Consider the following 25,381-nt stretch of genomic DNA (forward strand, 5'->3'; position numbering starts at 1 on the left):
TCAGGGACAGAGTGTTTCAGGAGCATGATTATTCTTGTTGAGTTTAAGGGTAATTACAACTGTTTCATATTCAAAGAGGAAGTTGCTGTTCTGAGCTGTACAGCTAAAGAAAAAGCTGTAAACACAACAAAATGTATTCCAGAGAGAAAGGAAGGAGGCAAAAGAACAGGTCCAGATGCTACAACGCAGTGATAATGCAGTGAAAAGGCATGAAAACGCTGTAGTAAGCATGCCGGGCCTGTAGGTGGTGCTATAACTGTCTTGTCCAGAAGCAGCTTTTGGTAGATCTCCACTGAAGTAGAGTTGAGAAGATCATCTGGTGTATTGCAGCTCAAGCACAACACAGTAGACCACTACGATTATAACTGTTTAATGCGCTTGTGTGATGCAGATTGTGGTGACCGTTTTTACTGAAAACGCCAGCTTACTGTTTCCACTGCAACAGTGGCTGCAGCATTTCAGAAAAAATTCACTCCGAAGGGCGCTTTCATAAGTTTGCGTTCCAGGTTGGCTAACACACCGTTTCCATGTGAATGCGAGGCCAAAACGCGACGCATCACGTCGTGTAAACGGCCCCTTTGTGATGTCCATCTGGTGCCGAGGGTTTCAAACTGTCACCTCCCTAAACGCAAACGTGGCCCAGCTGTCTGAGATGAAGCGCCCTCTGGTGTCCGGCAGCAAGTGTTCAACAAGAGAAGGTAATTATGAAAGTAAAATAATTCATGTTGGGAAGCTCAGTTGTTCCAACATTTATATCTTTTTCTGCCTTTTTTTGAGAAACACCTGAAATTGCCCCCTCTTGTGACCAGATCTGTTGCTCAGGGGCCTTCAGGTAATTTGAATTTGATCTAGAGCCTCCAGGAAATCACCACAGCCTTCCTGATCCAAACACCCACATAAGTTCTTGTCTTCCTTTCCCAGAACTCGAGTTTACTTTTAGCAGCACAGGCGTTGAATGGCATATTTTAAGGTCTGCACTGTGACCAATCGTATCTGTAATCAAGAGGTGACATAATTCTGTGCCCAAGTCATCTGATACGTGACGCATTCCAGCAGCAGTGGAAACTCACTGCACTTGCCAAACTACGACCCAAAGGATGGTGGTGCCCCTGGTGAAATTTCTTGGAGTAAAAAGCTAAACCCTCTCGTCACTTGTAACAAACCAGAACACATCAGAAAATATGACCCAGGAGCAACCGAAGCCAAGACTCTTCAGAGCAAAGCAAAGGAAAGCCTCTAAGTATCTAGACAAGGCCTTCTCTTCTGCCACATTCAGAAATCTTAAGACAGCACTGAACAAAAACATCTGCGTGCGAATGAAACTCCAGCAGAGTTTGAAGTTGAAAGGCCACTGTAAGATCAGCCAACAACAACACACAAGACGATGGACTCTCACCAGAGGAACAGTCGTCTTTATGAGCGGCTGCAGAATCTGAAGGAAGAGCAGTTAGAGATCAGAGCCGTGACGAGCCACAGTGTGATAAGACAGCACTCACAGTCGAATGAAGACAACACTTTGGTTTGGTCTGTGGTTTTAAGTCTTCATAACACTCATCTCTTTCTAATACTGAAATCTGAATGCTGAACTCAAAGTAGTCTGAGGTGAAGAGAAAGGCCTTTAGCCTCCTCGCTAACAGCAACAGGGTTCCTGTTTGCTAATGAGCTTCACCTTGCCTCTGGTTGGGAAAACTTGAAATCATATCTCAAAGTCACAAAGTGCTTCACAAGAGATACATAAATTTAAAAACAAAATAAACTACAGAAAGTAAATCATCAAGACATTGAAGGTGCCACATATACAACAGTTAGTTTACGACATCTAAATGCCTGTCTGTACAGGTGGGTCTTTATCTGGCCTTTGAAAATGTGCACAGAAGCAGGTCTTCAAAAGGCCAAGGGCAGAAAGTTCCAGAGGTTTTTGGGGCCACAAATTGAAATTTTTGGCCACCTCTGATAAATATAGGATTATATACAGAGTGGACAACGTGGCTTCGCCTTTTACCATGGTACAGTTCTGGAGACATAATAACCCTCATCAAAGAATCTCCGTAGTAGACACGATAAGGGACTCAAACAGAATCTGAGTTGAGCCAGGTGTCACTTTTTTTAAGTTTTAAGAGTCTAATCCCTTCTCAGCTCTCCCCCCAGACATATCCTACTATCCCCTAAAACCTAGACAAGAACAGCAGCTGTCATTCATTGTCAAACATGACATAAAACCCTGTTTTTAACCTCTTATAACTAATGACATCAAAACTTTTCAGAACAAAGAGGACTTGAATACAAGGCAGCCAAATACCATGTTTAAATCACCACAACAATCAGATGTGAGAAACGTTTCTACGAGGAGTATTAATTTTTTAAAGTTTGACCACAGCCCATTTGGTATGACTGGGGGGATGGATTTTTTTTTACCTATACTGCAGCCACCCACCAGGGGGAGCAGTTTTTGTGGAGACCTCACTTCGAGCCGAGCAAGATGAGGTCCATTTATTTTAGCAGTCTATGGTCAGCACTAGGGATGCACCGATCCAACTTTTCTGGTCCCGATACCAATACCGATACTGATACCTGGGCTTTGGGTATCCACCGATAGGATACCGATCCTGATCTGATACCAGTGTTGAATAATAACCTGCATGCTCTACTGTGGGAAAGACTAGAAATGTTTTGAGTAAAAGACAAAAATTAGTACATATGGAATTACTGAAGTTGATATTTATTTAAACTTAAGTGTTTGCAGGTTAAACAGCAGTTTGGTGGAAAAATGCATCAGAATTTACAGAAATGACTGTTTGAAAAATGTATACCTTGTAGACGAAATCATAGTTTAGCTTCAGTGTCAAGTTTGGACCAATCCTTTCCCACCGGAACCTGATCCAGCTTTGAGGGGCTGGATCTGCACCAATACCTGATACCAGGACCGGATTGGCGCGTTCCTAGTCAGTACCAAGATTTTGAAGCGAGAAGCCACATGGAGCCACTGTTGGGAGGCCAGGATGGGAATGATATGAAGGGACTTATGTGATCTGGTGAGAAACCTAGCACGGACATTTTGCGCAAGTTGTAAGATGTCCAGAGATGTTTTGTTGAGCCAGGTGAAGTCAAATTGGTTTGTATGGTTTCAGGTGTTTGTGCGGGTTTGTGGCACTTCTGCATTGATTCTTGGAAGTTTCCTCTTGTAAGATCTTATATTCGTAAATCCTTTCAACTTTTATCCCTGACTTGACTTTAAATTTTGTAATGACTTCATCATCTCGTAATTTAGACTTTTTATGTAATCATAATGACCTTAATTTCTCTTTATTTCACTTTTTTATTTCATTATTTTGACTTTAACTCAAATTATAACATTAAGATTATTTCAACTTTCATCTCAAAATTTTGACTTTTTTTTTCACAATTATTACGTATCTCATAATTCTGTTTTTTATCTCATAATTTGGACTTTTTATTTCATAATTATGAGATAAATATCACAATATTTCAACTTTTACTTCATAATTTTGACTTTAAATTTTGTAATGACTTAATAATCTCGTAATTTTGACTTTTTATGTAATCATAATGACCTTAATATCTCTTTATTTAACTTTTTTATTTCATTATTTTGACTTTAACTCAAATAATAACATTTAGATTCATAAATTTGACTTTAATCAAATAATAATGACTTAATTTTTTCCTAATTTTGATTATTTATCCCCTAATTTCAACTTTTTATCTCATAGTAATGACTTTTTCTCAAAACTTTGACCTTTAAACTTTTAAATTTTGACTTTATAACTTGTAATTTTGACTTTCATCTCAAAATGACTTACTGATATTGTAATTTTGACTTAATTATCTCATTATTTCAACTTTCATCTCAAAATTTTGACTTTTTATTTCATAATTATGAGATAAATATCACAATGTTCAACTTTTATTTCATAATTTTGACTTTTTAACTCAGAATTTTGACTTCTATCAAATAATAATGACTTAATTATCTCCTTGTTTTGACGTTTTATCTCCTAATTTTGACTTTCATCTCATAATTATGACTCAATGATATCATTTTTTTTATTTTTTTATTTTATAATTATGACCTCATTATACTGTTATTTTGACTTTTTGTCTGATATTGAAAACTTTGTGACCTCCTGTTTTGTGCCATTTTTTAGACTGGTAAAACTGGGTTTCCATAATTAACACAACAAATTCAATCAATTAGAAAAAAAAATTATGAACAACCTGTTTTTTAATTTGAATTATGATTTGTTAAGCACCATTTATTTTACAGATTCAATGAGAGCTTTTCAGGTGAAGGCAATCCAACAAATCCTGGCATTCACCACCTTTTAAAAAATGTCCTTCATTTACAACTTTTCCTTCAAAGTCGTTTACATAAGACTTCCTGTACAATCAACAGTGATACAATCAGCAACTTAGCTCCTATGATGTGGAGTTACACCACAGAGGTACCAGATGCTTTGGGTGAAAAAATCCAAAGTTGAACACATAAATAAAAAAGTCAGACCCTTCAGGTCATTGGTTCTTTTTCACAGCTTAGTACATCTGGAAAAAAAAAGCACTTCAACCTCAAACTGCACTCGAGTGTTTTTAATCAACGGCGACATTGCTGATGATATAACAAGCTGCTGTCAAACAGGAGAAAAACCATCTCTCCCTCCGTCTCCATCTGTCCTCTTCCTCTTTCTATTTAATCTCTCCCTCACAGCTCCGTTCTCCTCTCCATCCATCTTCTGTCACGCGGGCTGACTTTCCATTTGCCTGATTTCTGCCGGTCTCACTGCTGGTCTTTGTCTCATATCTGTCTCCCTCTCCCTCTGCTTTTCTGCTGCTGAAAAGGAATGAAACGGACGAATAGTTCAGCTGGCAGACTCCTTCTTTCATTTCCCCCCTCTCCATCTCTCATTGCTGCCACCAGTGTTTGCAGATTTGAACAAAGAGGTTTGCCCAGACGCTCAGACACATAAACAGAGAGCTAAAGTAGGGCACTGAGCATTAAGGTCACCTATATTGAGATGTAGGCTGGAGGGTAGAATGCTGAAAGGTAAAACCCGTGGCATCCAGGAGACAGATGTTTGACTGCTTTCAGATGTGAGGACGAGGTGTTTAAAGCCGTACAACGAGAAGGCAAAGAGCACAGGAGGACTTAAAGGACACTGTTGCTGCTACGCGAATTCGCGCTCTTAAGAGAAAACAACATTTAAAACAGTCTCCCAGTCAAAGTCTCAGGAGATTTATGGTTTTCTATTAACATCAGTGTCACCTGCGAGTATGCAATAGCCCCTGTCATGCATGTTTATCACTCTGCTGACACATTAACACACAGAAGCAGTCAGACACCCAGGTGTTGAGGGCATGAACGCTCAGGACCAAATCTGTTCTGCGTCCTGAAGCAAATCGTGTTAGTCTGCAGAGCCTCAACCGCTGTCACACCTGGGTACCACTGTGTCAGGTTTGTATGAGCAGCACGGTGATGTGCAAGTCTGCCCAGAGGCCTGTCTGCTCAGGATGAAATTTCAGCATTGTGATACCAAGTATGGAGGCTATACCCGTTAAAATGAAACAATGGGACAGGCCTCTCGCTGCATGTTTTATGTCCCTAACAACCCCGAAAGGTTGCACTCAGTTTGAGTTTAAAGAGTTTACACCAAAAGCTGTTTAATAACAAGCCAAAAAATGTAATAAAGCTAGCTTATTTTAGCTTAGCTTTACTTAGGAGGAACTAGAAAAAGGTTGTCATGGCTCTTTTCAAGCTAGTCATCAAAAACTACCTTGTCAGCAATTCTCATCTTTAACCTCTGAAGTTGAATCAGGGGTTCATAAAATTTCTTGGCTAGTTGCTAAGTTTTACACTTGGTTCCCTAAAGAAAACACCAATATAAATCCATTATTTAAGAAACTTCAGCCCATGGTGGGTTAGCTTAGCTCAATTAGCTTTGCTGAGCAGTTCTGCTCAATTCACTCAGGCTAATCTTTTCCTGACTCTACCTCCTGAAATATTTTACAACCCCTGAAAAAAATACACAAGAACGGCAGCTGTCAATCATCGTTAAACGTGATGTAAAACCTTGTTTTTAACCTCTTATAATGAATGAAAACAAGATTTTACGTTACATTCAACGATGATTGACAGCTGCTGTTCTTGTGTATTTTTTGGGGGGGTTTGTAAAATATGTCGGGAGGTAGAGTCAAGAAGAGATTAGACTCGAGGGAATTGAGAGGAACTGTTAAGCTAAGCTAATTGAGCTAAGCTAACCCACCATGGGCTGGATTTTCTAAAACAATGGATGTATATGGGTGATTTCTTGAAGGAACTCAGTGTAAAACTTGACACTTTCAACGAAAAGACAAACTATCCAAGAAAATTTATGAACCCCAAATTTTTGGGTGTCTGATTTAACTTCAGAGTTTAAAGATGTGAATTCTTGACAAGGTAGTTTTTGATGACTAGCTACAAAAGAGCCATGACAAAGCCTTTTTCAAGTTCCTCCTAACTAAAATTAAGCTAAAATAAGCTAGCTTTATTACTTCTTTTTTTTTCAGAAAAAAAGAGGATTTGAATACAAGGCAACCAAATAATATCTTTAAATCACCACAACAATCAGACGTGAGAAACATTTCTACCAGGTGTATTAATTTTTTAAAGTTTGACAACAGCCCATCTGGAATGACTGGGGAGATGGATTTTTTGATCTATACTGCAGCCAGCCACCAGGGGGGGGCAGTTTTTGTGGCGTCCATTTTTTTTTACAGTCTATGGTTAGCCAATACACATTAGAAATGTTAGAGTTGTTGTTTCAAGGGAGAATACTTCTTGGTTTAGACTTTGTACTATATAGGAGAATGTCATCAGCGTATAGCTTTACACACAATTCTTAATAAAGTCCCAGGGCTAAGTTCTGTTGGTTTTCTATTGGCGCAAACTGGCACAGGACCCTACTCCACCCAACTTGATTAACTGCCCTAGGAAAAGCTCATTCACTGGATGTCATGGATGCTAGCATGGCAAGCTAACAAGGATTACTCAGCAATGTGGTGCTTGTTAAACTCTTACTGCGCTACTGCTCAGGTTATACACATTTGTTTAACACCTCCAACTGGCCTTATGCACACTAAAATCAATACCTTACAAATCAAATCTCAATAAAGGTGAACATTTTGTCTGTTATTTTCAAAACATGCCAGCTAAAAACGTATGACGTAGCAGAAATAGGCTTCAATGCCACATGTTAGCCATATCCCTGACAAGGTGGTCCAGCTTTTGAGTTTTAATTAATGTTTAGAGATATCTAGGCAGCCAATAGGACGTCGATATTTTCCACCACACACACTTTTCAGCTGTATCTGTGAACGTCAGTGCTCTGGATAAAGGAAGAGAAAGATGAGCAACAAATATCTGCAGGCTCAATAGAAGCCGCCATGGAGACCCAGAGAGGGGCCAAAGCTCCCCTGGACTCCTCTCCCGAGCCAAGCTTTAGCTCACTCTACCCCTTTTTAAATCTCCCGTGCAGATTCCCACGGCGTTGGATAGGCATACGTGGATCACCTTGGCTCTCCAAAGGCTCTCAAACAAATAAAAGAGCTGCTCAGAAAAGCCTGTTTTCCCTCTTTCTCCCAGCAGGTTGCTTTGGCCTCTTGTCTCCTCAAATCCTCTATCGTCCATCACTCAGCAGAAAAGCTGGGTTCTTCTTTTCATTTATCAGGCGGCCTATTATCTGCTCCATCATGAGCTCACCTCCACTCAGACACCCAGTCTCTTTCCGCCTGTCTGTCTGAGAGGTGAAAGTGCTCTTTGACAAAGGTAAGTCGCAGAAGGAGAAGATGATCTGTTGCATCATCAAACAGGTTTTCGATTCAGACCCAAGCAGTTAGGTTTTGACACTGTAAGGGAAACATGGATTTGACAAATTTTCTGATTTTATATGGTCAGTATGTCTCTTGGCTTTGGGCTCTTTTGCCCCATTTCCACCAAGTGGTCTGGTATGGATCAGTACAGTTTGCCCCTCTTTGTAGGCGTTGCACTGTAAACCCAGACAAGTTGAGTTTACCTGAAAAATGCTTGTAAACCGGTTCCCTTAAAAAAAAGTAAGTAATGAAATTTGAAACTGAGAAAATGAATGAATGATGCTTATTTGTTACAAATTAAAATATTAAGTGATGTTAAAAATGTTGTATATCACTGTAAAACATAATAAGTTGACCTTACTCAGAACTGAAAGATATGATATCAATAAATTTGTCTTATGAATTAAGTAACTGTAATAATAAAAAATTGAAGCAGATCAGAACAACTGAATTAAATAACATTTTAAAGAACAGCTGGGTCTCATATCCACAGCGTTCCCTCTTCACTCATGGTTACAAACGCCGTCACAACAAAAATCAGCTCTAATTTCATAACTTTAGTAACCGTGAGTGAGGAGGGAAGGCAGTAGATATGAGACCCTGCTGTACATTGACATATTGTTCTTCAGGGACACAGGTTGTCTGAGCCCCACGGCACTGACTGGTGGTCTGTGCTCCATGGCATGGGGTCTTGTATCTATTGATTTAGCAGTGTGCCTAATGGTTAATATATTTATAAAAGAAATGTTTGACTGCACTATCATGCTATTTAGGCCAATTTTGTAAATGTAAAGAGATATATTTATTTATTTATTTTTGATACAGTCAGTCCACGCCATGTGGAGCACAGACAACCTGTGCCACTGCTGCACGTCTAGAAGTTCAGCAGGGTCTCATATCACCTAAGTCCCCTCCTCACTCACGGTTGCAAAACTTAAACAGTAAAAAAAGTTAAATCTACTCAGAAATCATCAGTTTAAACACTGAAAACTCAGAAATTTAAGTAAATTGAACTTACTAACAAATTTTAAGTTTTCATAGCTTAATCCGATGGAATAATTTGAACTTTGGGGGTTTACAGTGTGTGTAAGCTGGCTGCTGATAGCTGTGTCAGCTACATAATAGCGTACCTTGCTAATGAATCCAGCGAAGAAGAAACACACTGTTGTCACTGAACGTTACACGCTCTTTGGTGACGCCATTTCAAAACAAAAATGGGGTCCAATCTATAAGTCTAGCACCCCAACAAGGGGATCCCAAAAAGTGGAATGGTACAGGTTGGTAATTTGGGAACCTGTCCTGTTTTTAGTCAAAAGAAATGGGACAAAATGTGTGCCATACCAAAACGGACCATGCTAAGCTGCTCATTGAAAACAGGGTTTTGGAGTCTGGCTACAGTTTGCAGAGCTAGCAACCCCAGCCTTAGCCCTCCTAGCATTTAAACATGCCTGTGCTGGTGAGGTATTTCACTTAGGCAGAAATGTATATCCATTTTCTGGACCAAAATACCGCCATACCACATTGTGCTACAAGAAATCGCCCATCATTTTTGTTTGGTTAGGTACCGTTAGGAAAAGCTAGCCAGATACTCTTCTTTCCAACCCTTGGTGTTTCAGAGCTTGTAGTGACCCACAAAGTTTATAAATAGTAAAATTGTGTCTCTCCTACTTGGAAGTTCCAACACTGACAAGCTACAATTATCTCAGTTGTTGCCAATTAGCCTCGATTGTTAGCTTCCCTTTTTCAACCTGCTAGCACAAAGAAAGTGACCAGCTAAATTAATCCCATTGGTGTGTTTGGTAATTTTCTGCTATTTTAATGAGGGGTGGCATTCATCTCCCGCCTCATTAAAAGGTAACACTGTGCACAGCTAACAGGAGGAAGAACAAATGTTCTGTAGATTAATGTACCAGCATGTGTTTCTAGTTTTCTGCTCGGGTCGTCGTGTTTATCTCTGGAATTGAATTTCTCCCTCCTTCTGCGACAAACGCCCCTGAACTGAACGTGTAATAGCTTCCGACGGATAAGCCTTTAGTTTGTTAGCTCGACGGTGCTGAGAATGCACCAAAGTGAAGCATGAAGTGAAACTGGTGGCCTAATTAGCATGACTAATTATGTAAATGCATAAAAGACGGCGGCTCATTGTCCTTTGTTCATGTCAGATCTGTGGGCGCTTTGCAGCTTCGTGTTGTCAGAGTAAAACCTGAAAGGGACTCAGACAGTTCAATCGATTGTTTCGATTTAGGTCACAAGCCAATAGTTGGGCACATGATGAGCCACACACACGCTGTAACTGACCTTCAAGCGAGGGTGGATGGCTGAGAAGAAACATTTTTTAACGTTGAGCTGTTTTCAAACATAAAGGTTTCTTTAAGGAAGCAACTTCAAAAATACGGTTTTAAAAATACATCAGTGCCTGCATGTGATTGCCGTAATCCCAGGAGGGTTTTGTATCATATTTAGAAGCTAAATTCACTTGTAATGACTATCAATGCTTTTCAGGACATATTTACCCAAGTCACATCAGCAGATGAATTCCTAATCCAGCACTTTTTCCACTCAGCAGGTCTGCTGGAGGAGCTCAAGAGTTCATCCAAGGGTGTTTACTTATCTATGTATCTGTGTCACAGCCTTTTAAAACAGAATTTTGTATCAACAAGACTCCCGAGCCCAAAGTGGGTTACGCTGTCAAGACTGTGTGTTGCCAGTCCTAATTGAGCTACTTTGTGAAAGCTGGACATCTTGTTCCCAGAAATGGCCATGATCAGTGACAAAAGACAGCAACTTTCTTTTCTCAGAGCAACAGCAGATTAAAGCCCCGTTCCCACCAAGCGGTTCAGATCATTTTGTCTTGGTTTCCCAAATATCTGAGATGAGCCCCAATGAGTCCCAATTTTTGGGACCCTTCCGTTGGGATGCCAGACTAAACCAATCCGATCCCAGAAGGTGGAGCTACAACACTACAGTTTGTTGATTGGTCGAAAGTAGAGATAGATCGTATCGCTTTTTTTCGGGGGCCGATACCGATACTAAATATTAGTAAGCAAGAGGGCTGATAACTGATATATGAAGGTGATATTCCTCTGCAGTCAAACAAACTCCAACACTTAACTGCATTCAAACAGCTCCCAGGCTCTGGTAAAAGTGGTATTGAGTAAAGTCTGGGTTCAAGCTGTTTAAGGCAGTGGTTCCCAGTAACACGTTCAATGGAGGTAAGCCAATTGAAATTGCCAGTCAAAGTTGGTTAAATGCCACTTGACATTTATATCCCCCCAGTTATATCAACATATTGTGATAATATTAGGAAACACATGGGGGAATTGGTGGAGGAGGAAACCCTGAACTATAAGTCCCAGAATAAACTGTAAACAAAATAGAGTTGGATATCTAGAGAGGAGATCAGGTCTTCAACGGGAAGACCAAGGGCTTCACCAACAAATGCATAAAACCATTTCTTTTGAGTCAACATATCTTTAAAAATTGAAGTACCAGAATTTCTCTGATTAGAACTAACAAGCCTCATCAAGACTAAAAACTGTCTTTTGGTACAATGTTATAAAAATAGACTCCTTTTTAAATTTCAGTCACATTTGTGGGGTGACTTCTATAGATTCTTATATTTCTTACGCCGAATTCGTTGAAATCGAACGGGTAACCCCCCGTAGTAAGATGTCTTCTTCGTGTGACATTCGTCCGACAACATTCCCAGAACTGCCCCAAGCGTCTGTATATCATCATCTGTCTACAGGATGAGTCACACTGATCCAACACATCATGTGCTAAATGAAGCACATGAAAATGGCCGCCTGCTGCTTCTGCATCATTCAGCTTAACTAGTCCACCTCGTCACGTAGTACACTTCCTCTGAGCTAATTACAGAATAAAATTAATTTCATCTGGCTCCACAGAAACGTTATACGATCAGGTACTTGGGAAGTGGAGCTGTTTCCAAACATGGCTGTTAAATAGCTTTTTGCTACCAGCTTGATATTGAGGAATAATAGAGAGATTACAGTCTTGATTATGCAGATGGATGAAATGACTAACAGATTAGATGTACAGGCGCTAAATATCTCCTCCTCTCTGTGACAGGGCCTGATTGAGAGCTCATGGCTCATTGAAATGAAGCCATGTTGAGTGAATGATTATGAGCTGTTGATGCAGTGGGGGGCTAATTGCTCTGATTGCTGTATTTACTGAACAGTTATTGGTATAAAAAAAGAATGTATTTGAAAAGATTTCAGTGAGTGACCTTTCATTTGGGACTTTTTCACAAACTGCTTCAGCTTGGTGTAATTTCTCTTGATACTCTGGCGGAAAACGTTTTTTTTTTTGTTAAGGTGGGAATTTTACCAGCTTTGTTGTAAATTCCTATAAATGCAACTTGAATCAATCAATAAAATATGATCAGTTCAATGGATATGACATATCATGACAATACTATTCAATATAATATCATGCAATACAATACAGTATGATAGATATGACGCCATACAATCATTTGAATATAATACAAAATGACAAAAGCAATGTAGTATGATACTATGAGATACGATCTGATCATGCAATAAGATACACTTTGATGGAATGCTACGCAATACAACAGATAAACTGTTGGAAAACAGGGATATAATGCAATATGATAGGATACAATATGATAAGATGGTACGATGCTGTACAATTCAGTATCATTTGGTATGTATTGGTTTGAAGTTTTACAAGCTTTGTGTTTAATATATTACAATTAATTATGGGTGGGGATCTGAGAATTAGTCACGATATGAAAGATAGGAAAGATACGAAACATACGATTGAAAGGATGGAAAAGGATGTGATACAAACACAGACTGTATAAAACATGGATGTAGTCTCCCCAACGTCTCCCATCTATTCCTGAAACAGATTTTTGAAGCAGATCGGCTATCATAGCTGCATACTGGTATTGGCATTGGCTTCGCGTACAGTTATAAGGCACCTGCCGGTCACGTGACCCTGAGCTGTGCCTCTGATTGGACAAGCTCGCGATCCTAATATCCTGTGAACGGCCGAGTTAGAAAAAAAATCATTCCCCGTACAGTGTGTGCAGGTAGTAAAATTAGCGACTCAGACAGGAGACGTTTTTGAAACAGGCTGTAAATAGGTTAATTTCTGCTTTGAAAACTACTTTTTTTTTGCTTGGTGTGTTTGTGACTTATGGTACTTCTGGTAGAACTGCGTAACAACTGCCCTTTGGTTAATTTCGGATCCCCTTAAAATACACTACTGGTTATGTGGTCACATGACAGTCAACCAGGTGTTGCAAAGCGACAAAAAAACTAGCAGAAGAAGAAGTAGCCATGTGACATTATCCCATCAAGTCTACACACATTACATTGAGATGCAGCTTAAGATATCAGACTGTGATCTTAGTCAGCTTGAGATCATACTATCAAAATGCATGTAAACAGCTTAGTCAGACCGAGAATGGACTGAGCGTAGCTTGATCGACACACCTTGATAATCTAATTGCTATCGGACTAAGGTTGGTTTTCGCAGAACTCAGAAGACACATGGAGGAAAAACTCAAACACTGAGCCGACAACACAAGACGAGCAGCACAGGAATTCTGTGACCTCAAACAGAAGTAGTATTTTTTGTAAATTTCGTAAGGTGAAAGCTATTTTCTACATTAACACAGCAATATTAGAATTATTTATTTTTCTTGCTTTAAATAACCCTTGATTGTTCATCTATACTGTACTTCATTACAGTTAATTGTTTCAAAATTTTAGATATTTACAAAACAAACTGAACTGAGAGTGGAATTATCATGCATTAACAGAAATCAAGATAGTAGGTTCAATTTTTTGAGATTTTGACTTTTGCCACAATCGCCCAGCCCTACGACACAGTATGATATGGTCTGACACAACTCTGTACATTACAGTACAGCTCAATGCTTTAATGTAAACAGTCGTTATGGAGAATCCATTAATTCATGGCACAATATTTGGTTTGCTGGTGGCTTTTGGTGTGATGCTGTAACAATGTATTACCCTTACCTAAATAAACACAGATGACACTGGAATCTAATAATCACAGGTTTGATCTACCCCCAGTTTAATATGACTGGAGCAAAGCGTAACCAGCACAAGCATGTCGGTATCAAACTTTCAGGTCTACATCTTCATTCATTACGGGCTGATTTTTGCATTTGACTGAAGCTCTATTTTTTGCAGAGAGAGAGGTATTAGGTAGTTTTCCTCCACCTACATATCCATCCATGACTTGCCTACAGCCATTTTTTTCCCATTAAGGCAGCAGACTGTTGCTAGGAGATCTGTGACACAACTGCAGAGAGTCTCCTCCATATAAAAACACTTCACATGGATATTGTTGGTAGCAGCAGGGGTTGAACATTACCCCTGCTAGCATGTTTTTGCAGTTTATTTTCTGCCCCGCTCAGCTCTTCCTGCGCCTGTGGATCTATTGACAAACACTCCTGATTATGTAACTGTGGAATGCTGAAACACAGGCGCACACATGGAGAGCCGTCACTTCTGACAGCACCAGACTACAGACTGCTCGTTTGGGTCGTTTTGACTCAGAACCACAGAATGTGAAATCTGCACCAGAGGAGAAAAAGAAGCGTTGGCACGATCTAGTTTGTGCGTCCCACCTGAGAAATATGAATGGAGTTTGGTTGGAGTGTTTGTCTATAAATAGGGTGTTGTGAAGGGCTGTTTGGACTTGTGGGAACAGACAGGGCATTGTGCGGGCTGGCCTATCTCTGACTGGCCTCTAGCCATCAGGCAAAGCAGCGAGCAAAACACACTCACTTAAACACGTACGCTGCCCTAGATGCCAGCGTATGACTGCTGTAATCTCATACACCTACACAGGATAAAATCCATACGCACTGACCCAGATGCTGAGAGCCTTACACTCCGGTACACCTACACAGAGAAATGAAAACACTGAAAATACATATTTTTATACTTCTAGTTCAACATCCACCAGACGCTGCAACTAGCCAAGACTGTCATGAAGACAATAATGATAAAAACAAAAAAAGCACACTTGCATGGGAAGAATCTATTTAGACTAGACTGATCCAAGGCGCCCACACACTCAGTCATCAGCGTTCTTCTTCCTGAACGAGAAGCAAAAATACATCCGAGCTCACGTTTCCAGAAAACCTGGACTCGTGTACAGATATGGCAGGAGATGTGAAAAAATAACTGTCCAACCCACATCCATGTTTAAAAACACAAGTACTCAGTATAAAAAGATATAAAACCACACATAGCTCCAACCACAAACATTTTTAACAATGTGATGAGAAAGGTGATTTAAGGGACTTTGAACGTGGCATGGTTCTTGGTCTGAGTATTTCAGAAACTGCTGATCTACTGGGATTTGAACCCACAACCATCTCTAGGGTTTACAGAGAATGGTCCCAAAAAGAGAAAATATCCAGTGAGCAGCAGTTCTGTGGGACAAAATGCCTTGTTGATGCCAGAGGTCAGAGGAGAATGGACAGACTGGTTGGAGCTGATAGAAAGGCAACAGTAACTCAGAGATTTCTGGATTTCTGCTCCACATTCAGATGGTAGGGTCAGAATTTGGCCTCAACAACATGAAAGCATGGATCCATCCTGCCTTGTATCAACGGTTCAGGCTGCTGCTGCTGGTGTAATGGTGTGGGGGATATTTTCTTGGCTCACTTTGGGCCCCTTAGTACCAACTGAGCATGGTTTAAAGTCCACAGAAAAAAAAAGGAAAAAAAAAAGGGGGGGGGGGACAAAGAAGACAAAAAGAACAAAGGAGACAAAAAAATAAAAAAAGTAAAAAAGGGAAAAAAAGAAGAAAAAAAGAAGAAAAAAACGAAAAAAAGGGAAAAAAGGGAAAAGAAGAAATAAAAAAGACAAAAGGAAAAAAAAGAAGAAAAAGAAAAAAAGAAGAAAAAATAAAAAATAAAAAAGGGAAAAAAGAAAAAAGGGAAAAAAGAAAAAAGTAGAAAAAAGAAAGAATTAAGGAAAAAAGAAGAAAACGAAAAAAAGAATCTTTTTTAAAAAGTAAAAAAGGGAAAAAGAAAAAAGGAAAAAGAAGAAAGAAAGAAAGGAAAAAAAGAAGAAAAAAAAGAAGAAAAAAAATTAAAAAAGTAAAAAAGGGAAAAAAAGAAGAAAAAAAGAAAAAAGAAAAAAGGAAAAAAAAGAAGAAAAAGAAAAAAAGAAGAAAAAAGAAAAAAGGGAAAAAAGAAAAAAGTAGAAAAAAGAAAGAATAAAGGAAAAAAGAAGAAAACGAAAAAAAAAAGAAATTAAAAAAAAAAGTAAAAAAGGGAAACAGAAAAAAGGAAAAAGAAGAAAGAAAGAAAGGAAAAAAAAAGAAGAAGAAAAAAAGTCCACAGCCTTCCTGAGTATTGTTGCTGACCATGTCCATCCCTTTATGAGCACAGTGTACCCATCTTCTGATGGCTACTTCCAGCAGGATAACGCTCCATGTCATAAAGCTGGAATCATCTCAGACTGCTTTCTTCAACATGACAATGAGTTCCCTGTACTCAAATGTCCTCCACAGTCCCCAGATCTCAATCCAATAGAGCACCTTTGGGATGTGGTGGAACGGGAGATTCTCATCATGGATGTTCAGACCACAAATCTGCAGCAACTGTGTGATGCTATCATGTCAATATGGACCAAACTCTCTGAGGAATGTTTCCAGGACCTTGTTGAATCTACGCCACCAAGGATTAAGGCAGCTCTGAAGGCAAAAGGGGGTCCAACCCACATTTGAATGTAATGTGCTTGCTGTATGTTAAATTTACGCCCTAAAGGCAGAGCATACGATGGTTTAGTTGGACATTGTGTGCTGACAGTAAAAACTGTTTCTCTATCACTACATTAAAATTCACTGTGAATATCATCATTTCTAGGAATCAGTCAACTGTTCCCTATTTGTTCATGGATTACTGTCAATAAAGAGATTTGGCACCACGTTTTTCTTCATCAGCTTTTGCCAGAACTGAAATAACATCCTGTAATCACAGCAAGAGATTCCGATCACACTGTGCGTGGAAAAAAAAAATAATAAAAAAAAAACCAACCCTGTACTTTTGTTTGCTCTCCATCAGCTTCCATCCAAATCGACTCGTTTTTAATAGCCCGTGAGCTCAAATCTCAATGTTTGTTTTGCATTAGTGCTGGTCGCTCCTGTTTGCAGGGTTTTTACACACTGAGCTGAATCCACTGTCAACAGAGAAGAATCACTGTTTCTGTTGGTGGCAACAAGCAGAGGTGCAACATTAGGCGGTGTTAGTCACAGTGGCTACACTCAGGTGGGCTGTGTAGAAAACAATTGGAGCGTGTAAACAAAGGACAGGAAAGGAATTTATCAATGGAAGTTGGGTAAACAAAGACAACATTTCCTACTGGCTATGAACTTAAATTGGACATTTAATTCATAACAGTATGACAGCACTGTTTCTGGTTACTTGATAGCTTAAAATGCACATTTCTGTCTCCTTAGAGCTCCCTTTTGGTCTCCACCACCTAAATGAGGAAATCATATAGAGAAAGGGTCTTCAACCTGTGGCTCTGGGGCCTCATGTGGCTCTTTGACTCCTTTGCAGTGGCTCCTTTAGCTTTTAAAAAATATGATTGAAGTGAAGAATTTTTATTTTTGTTACAGAGGGGATCGGTGATCAAAGAAACTGACACTAAAAAAATCATGCGTAAACTTTCAGTTAGACGAAATATTCATCACATCTTGCAATTAAGCTTTCAGTTTTTATTTTAATTTATTTATTTTAATTTTTTCAGAACTTTTTGCAAATTGTTTAAATTTCAATTTTTTGACATTTTTGACAATTAGAAAAATATAAATATATTTTTTTAATATTTTGCACTTTTTTTAAATTTTTTTGCAAATTTCAAACTTTTTCAAATTTGAAAGATAGATTATAGATTTTTTGTTTTGGAAATTTATGAAATTTTGGCACATTTTTGTACTTTTTGCAAACTTGGGCATATCAATATTTTTTTTTAAATAATTTTTGCCACTTTTTGAATTTTTTTTTTTTTTTGACAGATTTTGCAACTTTCTGAAATTTAATTAGTTTTGCAAATTTCAGACATTTATGAACCTAAATTTTTTAAAATAATTTAAAAATTATATTTGCAGATTTCAAAAAATTAAAAAAAAATAAGATATTACATGTACAGTTTTATTAACGCAAAAAAACTTGTTAAGATATTTATTTACTAGATTTTTACGATATATAAAATTTTAGCCTTGTTTTTTGTCTTTTTTTTGTGAAGGAGAAGTAGTTTTAGTGGCTCCTGATTGTTGCAAATTCAGTTGAGCTGAGGCAAAATGGCTCTTATGAAAGTAAAGGTTGCAGAACCCTGCTCTAGCTAAAACAAAAGAAAAATCTATTTACATGCTAGTGGTTTACATCCTCTTTCTATCATAGCTTTTATGACTGAATAAGCTCTCTGTGGATCTGGTAATGGGGTAATTTATATGGGGTTGTGTATTGTTTGTGGGTTGGACGACATTAGGCAAACAATTAACAGAAACACATTGAAACTCGTGGTTGGACTGAGTGCTGGTGCTGTTGCCTGTAGATTTGTTACTACAAGCCACTCTTTCAACATTACACAATGCCTTTCAATCCATTTTCAGAATAAAAATATTGCTTGGTGCTGTTTTTAAACGGTACTTCATCCTCATGAGTGCTCTACTATCATTAATCTTCATGTTTGTTCTGATGACAAAACAGTTGAACTGGCTTTTTCCAATGTTTCTGAGTGCAGCTGCTACAAATGAGCCGCGACTATCAAACTGAACAGAACTCCAACTCACAAGAGGCAATTACACCCACTGACAAAAACATCAGCTCAATAACACCACTACTGAAACATCATAAAACATCATACCCAGTCCACTTACTACAGCAATGCTTCGCATTTAATCACTGGCTCGGGTCACGGCAGAGAAACGGAGATGCAGCACTCGTGTCACAACATTGACAGGTCCATTTTAACCCAACAGCTGGTGTGCACTTAGGATGAAAATCACTGCAGAGCTGTGGGCATGTCAAGTTAAGGACAAAGACTATTTTGAGATGACAACAGCATTTGATTTCATGTTATTCTGGGACCTGAATCCCCCTCTGAAGATGTACTTCCAATAATAGATGTTGATTGGCCTACTTTACTGCATGGCCACACATAAATCTACCTTTCAGCACTTTATCGTCTGCATTCTGGCAGCTACAAGGTTTTGATTCTGTCAAATTTCAAGCTTTCAAAGACCACTTGTCCAATACATCATGGTCTGATTTAAGTCAGAGTACTGTCTTTATATTTCCAAAAAAAAAACTTTTTTAAAACCAATTTGTCCAGTGTGGTAAAAACATTTTCATTTCTTCATCCCTACATCAACTTTCCCCAATACTAAATGCCATCTTTCAAAACCTCAAGAACCAGAAATGCTAATATTGGGAGAGACAACAAGTGACGCGACAGTCCATAAATCCTTTGTACTTCTGAAATTAGGTAGCTAATATTTGCAAATGCTAGCTAACCTTTGCTGGTTAGCTTTCAGTCATTTCACACCAGTTTAGACTTAAAGCTTTAACTCCCAAGGTTAGCGATTTAAACAAAGAGAAAAAAATTCTCCTGCTGAAATAAAACGTTTACACCACAGGACAACGTTTCATCCGAAAACACTAAAACGCAGTGGAAAAAAATCTGTGTTAACACTGAAAACACTGTGGTAAGCCTGCCAGGCCTGTAGGTGGTGCTATAAATGTCTTGACCAGGAGCCACTTTTGGTAGATCTCCGCTTAAGTAGATTCAGCAGCACAAGCACGGCAACAATGTTCCAGAAAAATCCCACTTTGGAGGCCATATTCAAAAGTTTGTGTTTTAGGTCAACTAAAACGCCATTTCCGTGTAAACTTGAGGCCGAAAAACAACAAAACTTTTGTGTTTCACCCTAAAACCGGCTCCTAAATCTGTTGCCTTCACCATGTGTCTGTTTAACTCCAGGTAATGTAGCTCTGAAATATCAGGGTCAAATGATGCAAACAAAGTAGATAAATATTGAATTGTTGCAAAACTCTCTTTACTGATAATCTCGTATCACAATATGTAGCTGAAATTGGCTAATGTTAGCCTAATCATTACTTTGGTTTTACCAAACCAAGAGAAAGCTGTGGATGTAAGACTTCCCTGACTGAAATTTCACCTGAAAACAACATCTGGCTTATATTTGCTAGCATTAGCTAAACTTTTCCCATTAGCCAATGGTCATACATACCAGCAAGGCTGAGACTCTTGTGAATATTTGCTGATGTCAGCTAAATTTGTTTTGTTTTGTGATGGACAAGTTTTTGTTTTAAGCCTGAGTTATATTTCCATGACAAAATGTAAGTAGGCTAACATTACACAAAACCAAATAATGCTGTAGATGTTAGCTTAAAAAAAAGCTAATGAATACTTCCCGCCATTAAAAAACAAGATCTTTGTAATACTTCTCTGGTACTAGCTCACTTTACCCAAGTGCATCTGCCCTATGTTAATGGTCAAGCTTCATCAAGTAAGGTTGTTGTTCCATGACAACATCAAGCTAATGTATGCTAATATTAGCTTACTGTTTCCACTAGAGCCAGTGTAACAGCAAAGTCTCCTATCTGACTGTGCCTGGAGAGCAAAAGGTCAATGGTCACTGGTAATCCAAGCGAACACAGGGGATGTCCATTGGTGGTCCATCCAGTAATGAGGTCGCACTGGTCGATAGCACCCTTAGCAGCAAGGTCAGTGGTGCGGAGACAATGAAACATGGACGCTTGGGTTAACAAACAGGGTCAGCCCCATCCAAAGTTTACACAAGGACAACTTTACACCAATCGAAACAGGACACAAACTGATTATGAGTGGGAAAAACTTCACCTTTAACTCCCTAACTGGTTCTAAGTTTGTCACTTGTTTGAGAAGTGCCTGCAATCATCAAAAGAGTCCGGCAACTCTGCCCGGAAAATGTTCCTGTCTCCCACAGTTTACTGATGTCAACAAGTTGATCTCTTGGATTATTAGTCTGGCCAGCAAACACACATTTGGGGATGTAGCATCAGAGCTAAAGGGGGACTGTTTGGCTGAAGGGTTTATTTTTGGCCCAAACAGAAAAATATCACATAACTGTAAGACAACATCCGCCCAGTTCATTCAAAGTCACAGAATTTCAGCACAAAATGTTCGGTTAGCCTGATTATCCTTGATTTCCTCACTGGTTTTAATATTCCTCCACTTAAAGAGCATCATGAGCTCATATAGGGTATTAATACCGGCTCTGCAGCTCCACACCTAATCAAATTAAAAAGAAACATGCACAGCTGAACGATTTGTTCTCATGACCTCTATAAATACCCAGTGATTTGTGATATCTAAAGCTGGAATAGAGTAGACGCAGAGCCTTTGAAGTCTAGAAGTAGTCCTCCCACCAACGTGATAAGCTCAGGAACATGGAGAAAGAGGCTTTATCAATGTCTACAGTAACACAGGAGGACTATGATGTTAAAATAGCTGTTTAAGAAGAGCGGTTATATCAAGAGACACTGTTGAAGTATTAATGTATGTAAAAGTAATCATCGTCTTAATGGTGTACAGTGCTGTACTGTGGGTAGAAATGCATTATGGGCGAATCAATTCTGACTAACGACTTGTCCATCCATAAAACAACCCCCAAACAAAAGTTTGAAGTAAGTTCAACTTATCAGACGTGGCTCATCATCAAGTCTGTTGGTAAAATCTCTCAGATTAGCCTTGCTCCTATCTGGGGATGGGACTATCATTACTCTATCAAAAATTAAATACTCAATACAAATATTACCTCATAGAAAATCACATATTCTTAATGTTTTTACCGCTGCCTGGTTGTAATTTGGTCTTCCTGCCAGAGGGGGGCCGTAGTATGTCTGTTTTCTAGTTGTATTGCAGACCAGGTGAAGTAGAATGTTCAAATAGCTAAGTAAACATTAGCAACAGTTGCTGACATACTGGGGAAGTGCTGTTGGAAACTATTCAACCAATCACCAAATACCTGCTAGTGACTATCCAATAGTATTTTAGCTTGGAGTCCCCACCCCTACTCCAGACGAGTGGCTATGTACACCAGTGTAACAAAACACAGTCGGCAGATGAAGTTATCTCAGTTTTCTAGATCAAAGTACTGCTAAACACTACTGTGCTGAAGGAAACTATTACTCTCTGTTTGTTTATATCCAAGTAGTAGATCATTATAGCGTAAACCAAAGCTACGACTACTGCAAAACCAACAAGTAACTCTGGTACCAACAAGCTTGAATGACAAAACTTGTTGAACGTTTTATCCACTAACGACTCAAGAAATCTGCATCAAGGTACATAGAATTTTGTCTGTACTCTACATCAAGAACATTACAAAAGTGGGGAATTCAACTCTATATGATGTGTCAACCTCTGGTTCTGAAATTTGAGGCTCATAGAAGAACCAAAACCTGCAGTTCCTAGAATGTCCACTTGAGCTGGTTTCAAAAGACAAAGACCCAGTTATCTCCAATGTCCTTGAAGATTCTAAGCCACCCAGGTCGTGTGGCTTAGACAATTCCAAGGTCAATCTAATTAGGTGACTAGAGCGCTTGAGGCTGTTTCACCTCTCCTCCAAAAGGCTGCTTTGGTAAACTTAAGAAGCATTTTGACGGAGAGGTGAAACATCTTCAAGAACTCTACCAGGTCGTTGTGTCTTATTGGGTCGACCTTGGAATTATGTCTAACGTGAAAGTGGAAGCTGAAATACTCATGATTGCTTGTTTGGCAGGGTTTATAAGTTTGTTACATTTTTCACAAGGTTATAAACTGTAGACATTGTTAAAGCTAATTTGAAGCTGTTAGCCAAATGTGGCTGAAGCTTATATCATCAACCCACTCTCTTTGCCTGTTTCAGGAATAGCATGTCCGTGTCATACCAACACATCCAATGAGCCGTTTCTAAGAACTGTCCACAGTTTCCCAAGTGAACTACTATATGCATTTGCAATTGATGCTTTTTTGATTTTTTTGTAATTTTGACTAGGGATGGTACCGAATTAGGCACTTCTGATCGGTACCAATGGAATTCTGTCTGAAGTACCCAGTACCAATTCACTACAATCAAAGAGTACCATGTTTGTGACCATAAGAAAGTTAAAGAGTAGCAAATTTTCATGTCCATGATGGACACGAACACAGCGTACACATTCACACATATTCAACACATAAACACTCAAAAGTACTGAAAACTGGTACCGGTCAGCACTGATACCGATTGGTACCAGGCATCGGCACCATTGTTTCAAATGTTAAAGGTACCCATCCCTAATTTTAACAATATTTTACCGTAATGTCTGCTGTAACTTTCCCTGAAATGTCTTTTCGGTACATGGCGGTAACATTAAAAGATGGTGGTAAGGATGTTGTCACCTAGCTGCCCCTAAGTTACTGTAAAATTTACACTGTGACTGTTTCCACAGCATAGATTTGAGTGAACTGACCCTTTAATGTTTGAATTTAGGGACCTCACTCTTGAGTTAATGTCATTTACTGTGTGTGACATAAAAATAAGGGTTTTCTGACACCACACCCAGCAGCTTTCTCTGACCACAGAAGACAAACAGTCCTCTCTGTTTGTGTCCATGTCTCAACACACATACACTCTATAATTCTGCCTGTGCGCGCGTGCCTCCCCTGCGTCCAGGACATCCATACACAACATTCTAGAACACTGTCTTTCTGCTCCTCGCGCTGTGAGTGTGTGAATATGCGTTCGCGAGCGCGTGCGTGTGTTATCAGCAGGGGCTTCACTCCACTCAAAGAGCAGTGAGGCCGCGAGTCTCCAAATGCGGTATGACTCACAGAGTCTGTGCGCGAGCCTGCTGGAGAGCGTGCGTGCAGCATAGTGAAAACCTGTCTGTAGAGCTGTGTGTAGACATATGATGTGTGTTAGTGTGTGTGTGTGTGTGTGTCCTTGGTCTGGCACGACACACAGAAGCGTAACATTTTGCCTCGCGCGCCTGGCTATCATATATTCCATACGGGGACTCTTATGAAACGCGTTTTTTTAGGGCATTGCCGTGTTTATCTGGTTTCCCCTCGCGTTTTATCCGAGCTAGCGCGGGGGGCCAGTGAACACACACACTGGGGACACACCTCCATTTGACATTGACACACATTATACCCCCTTGTCTGGCGCGTCATGTGCCAAAACACCCCTGGAGCAACCCCCCAAACTCAGTATCCTCTCCACTTAGAGAAGACATCAGTAAAAAGAGACACATTTGAGTGTGAAATTGTTGAATCTCAGAGGGGACAGCCGTTGAAACACCACAAAGGAAGAGCAAAAAATGTGCCGGCTGGATGAAACAGCCCACCAGACAAGGATGCAAGAAGGGGGGGTTGGGTTGGGGGGGATTAGGTTCATTTATGATTCAAGTTCATGCGACACCAGGACGTCAATATTGGCCTATATTCAGTCTGTGAGAGATTTGAGCCATGCCATTGAGCTGTCATGCCTGGGTCGGCTCTGATAGAGAGGGAGGAGGGAGGGGGAGAAACAAAGACCCGCTGGCTATGCCACATGTGCGCGTCAATAACACGCACTCTCTCCGTAGGACACTTATCCAGGTCATGTGCATGCAAAAATAGTCGAATGGATTTGCAGTTGATTCCTGAACATTAAAATATCCTTCAGAGCTTAATGATTTTTTTTTAACTGTGCAGTTTCTGGATTCCATCAAGGAGGGAAAACACTGATTACTTTGACATCAATTTGCATAATTCAAATGAGGCCACCTTGCATCCCTGCACACCCCTGATCCAGGACTCCTTCTAGAAAATCTGTTTTTTTCTGCCTTGTTGCACGACTGTTGAATGAACAATGACAAATCTGCACAGGCTACTCCCTGACTTTCTCCAAGGAGGACGCAGAGACTCAAAACACTCCCAAAATAAAACAATTCAACCATGCTAATAAGATTAAAACAACAGGATGGACTCACCTTTCGGTCTTCAAACAGGAATCAGAAAAATCTTCACACAAAAGCAAGGACTTCTAAAAATATATTGCAAGTCTCGTTCTCCACTTGCGCTGCTGTGTCTCCAAAACTGTTCCTCCAAATGTCTCCGAAATTTCTCCTGTTATTTCACTTTTCCCTCCACCTCCTTTATTTTCCGCTGTGCCTTATTCTTCCTCTCAGTTTCCCCCACTCAGTGTTGTTTTTTTCTCCTTTCTCCAGCAGGAGGAAAATTCAGCACAGAGGAGGAAAAAAATATGGAGCGGTCAATCAAAAGGCGAGCAGGAGCGGCGGAGTTTTTCAGGGGACGTGTAAAGTTATCAGCGTGTAAACCAACAATAAAAACGATCAAAATTACTCGCAGCTACGTGAGAAAATTTCATAAATGTGATTATCACGCGTTTTTCAGGTTAAGGGGTCAAAGCTGACTTCCTGTTGCAGCGATACTTG

General features: G+C 39.5%; 1 protein-coding gene across 1 annotated transcript in view; it reads right to left on the reverse strand.

Annotated features, from left to right (window-relative positions):
- The window catches only part of ndrg2 (NDRG family member 2), a 50,668-nt gene extending 25,348 nt beyond the window's left edge, over window positions 1-25,320 (reverse strand). Inside the window, exon 1 of the mRNA XM_074699368.1 lies at window positions 24,917-25,320. The gene's annotated coding sequence lies outside the window, so the exon portion shown is untranslated. The remainder of the gene's footprint in view (window positions 1-24,916) is intronic.
- Between the last annotated feature and the right edge of the window lie 61 nt (window positions 25,321-25,381).

Source organism: Halichoeres trimaculatus, unplaced genomic scaffold (genome assembly GCF_033239565.1).
Source record: "Halichoeres trimaculatus isolate MK-OKI-2021-1 unplaced genomic scaffold, fHalTri1.1 fHalTri1_scaffold_22, whole genome shotgun sequence".
Lineage (NCBI taxonomy): Eukaryota > Metazoa > Chordata > Actinopteri > Labriformes > Labridae > Halichoeres > Halichoeres trimaculatus.